Source organism: Amblyomma americanum, chromosome 8 (assembly GCF_052857255.1).
Source record: "Amblyomma americanum isolate KBUSLIRL-KWMA chromosome 8, ASM5285725v1, whole genome shotgun sequence".
Lineage (NCBI taxonomy): Eukaryota > Metazoa > Arthropoda > Arachnida > Ixodida > Ixodidae > Amblyomma > Amblyomma americanum.
Genome location: NC_135504.1, coordinates 45,805,313 through 45,807,799, shown reverse-complemented (window position 1 = coordinate 45,807,799; position 2,487 = coordinate 45,805,313). Strand labels below are relative to the sequence as shown.

At 42.4% G+C, this 2,487-nt stretch overlaps 1 long non-coding RNA gene across 1 annotated transcript; it reads right to left on the bottom strand.

Moving 5' to 3' along the window:
- Positions 1–937: 937 nt before the first annotated feature.
- Positions 938–2,158, bottom strand: LOC144100290 (uncharacterized). The gene is made up of 2 exons (XR_013307599.1): positions 1,997–2,158; positions 938–1,154 (listed from the first exon to the last, which is right to left on the bottom strand). It is a non-coding gene; the product is annotated as an uncharacterized LOC144100290 (long non-coding RNA).
- Positions 2,159–2,487: the final 329 nt, after the last annotated feature.

Sequence of the window (2,487 nt, the reverse complement as noted above, 5' to 3'; positions counted from 1 at the left end):
TGAGAAAACATGACTTATTTTTTAACCCTAAGCATGCATGGCGTAGGAGGGACTAAAATTCGCGCCGGCTCTGTATATATGTTCAAACCATACCGGTGAAATCAAGGCAGTTCACAAAATTTTGCGCGAAGACAAAATTATGAATATGAAATGAATAAACCGCAACGGTAGGTAGTCGCCCGCAAATTACTGACCAGATAGACCAAAACAGATTGACAATTATTATCACACCTGCTGTTGCTGGATTTACCCACATGTGTTTGTACATTAAATGGGAAGTCCGTAAAGACAGCAGCGGCTGCTTGCTTTGAGTATTACAGATAAAGTACTATGCAAACACACCGAAGTTTGAGCCAGTTGGTAATGATCCATCTTGAGAAAACGGAGCAGCACGAGAAAACGGGAACGAAAAAGACACACATACGACAGGACGAATGCTGCCCTTCCAACTGGCAGTTGGAAGTGCAGCATTCGTCCTGTCGTATGTGTGTCTTTTTCGTCCCCGTTTTTTCGTGCTGCTTCGTTTTCTCAAGATAAAGTACTGTTGGAAAAGAGCTTGCGAGAAAAATCCCTGTTTCAATGCAGTTCCCAAGCCGTAGAAGTTTTAATAAATTGTGCATGCTGAAACTCTTTCTTAGCACTACATGTACTAGTAAAATAGCATTTTCAGTTAAAAGAGCCTGTAAACAAAAAAAGCAAAAAAGGCTAGGACGTTTTCGTGCGTAAGGTTGGCGCAGGTGGAGAGTACTGGGTTAGAGGAATTAGGAGCAGGACTTTGCCTTGCAGGGAACGCATTAGAGCTGGCGATGCTGATGACACTTACTGATATGAATGATGATGCAATAGAACCCCAAGTTGCATTCAATATGTCCTTCAGTGTCATAAGCCCTACCATCTGGCGTGAATATGAGAGAGAGACCAACACTCGAAAGCAGCATAAACCTGCGAAACGGTTTATTCTGAACGAGTTCCTCAGTCATCGTATGTATCCAGAATAGGAAAGCATTCCCGAATCCCCAGGCAGCGGCCAATGCGTCCTAAGCGGTAAACTCCTTTGGTGCACCAGCAGTTGGTCTGGTCATTCCACTCGCAAGTCTCCTCGTGTGCATACTTGCATGCACAAGGCACACAACCTTGCCGTTCCCAAACCAGAACTGCAATATCGCGAAATGCATGAAAACAGTAATATTAGTATTTTTTTCAACACTCTCTACCTACTCTGAGAGTAGTTTCTGCGAATGTAAAATAAATCCCAGATGATAATTGCCGCACCACTGACAAGGACGCAATGTTGTACAATTTTCCTTCGATAAATTAGGAAGCACTTCCGAGCTGGGAGGCTGAGCGGTACCTGGCCATCCCATGAAGTGTGGACAACAATTGCGCACTGCACAGGTGTTGGATCCTTTTCTTCGCAGCAGGTTTAATATAAGAATGCAGTAGGCACAATTTAGCAAATATACATAAAGCATACAAACCTTGCATTTCAGCGGGCCTGCATCTACTGCGCAAATTATATCGTCTCTGTAGGCAGATCTATAGGGAGGAAATAATAGTCCAACTCCAAAGGCACTTTCTTATTAGCATGGCTGCATTTCTAATTTTGCTCGCTCGGTTGTTCGTGTTGAAGCAAATAATTGTGTATTGGCTTCATAAGAATTATATTAAGCTTAAGCGCACATTTTTCTTAATGTATATGTAAATATGGCAGGCAAACACGAAACATGCGCCATCAAAAGCAGTAGTCTACACTACGCGGTTGATTTATGACTTGCGTTCGGGAATTGAGCCTATGATCTCCCAGTCTATATTGCTTACCGCCATTTGTGCCAACGCTTTTGCTTTCTAATTATGCTTCAGTGCACTGGAATCTCTAAGGAGGCTATTTAATGTACTGCATTTGAGTACAGTCCAGAAAATCAGCTACTTGCTGTAGCCAGTGACCCGTCGTTTTTATTATGTAGAACGCTGTAACAAATAAAGAATGTTGACTTACATGAGATAGCACTTTGCGGCCCGAGAAGCACAGCCAGAAAGGTTATTGTCAAAATCGTAACGGGTACCATCCTTCCCGCTCTCATCCTCGGACAAGAAAGGAGAATTTTCTGAAAATTTACGCGGTCGAGTCCAGAGAGGGTGCGATTAATGTGCCCACTTGTACTCTTATTCGTGAATCCTCAATATTACTTTCAACTACACAAAGAGCTCATTTATTTGCTCTACAGCTGAACCTCTTTTATGTCAGAAAAACCTTCGCAACAGGCTTTCCATGTTCAAAGAGAACAGCTTGCGCCTAAAATCTTGCTTTTTTCCCAAGCAAGTGATGGATAAAAAATCATGGGAAATAGCTCGTATTCGGCCCCTAAAAACAAGTTCTAGAATGAATAAAAATTGCCTTTTCTTATCGATGCAAAAAATGCACTGTATCGTGTACCGCACAATATTGAAGCTTACGCGCGTTAAAGCTTCGCTCAAAACTCTTCACAT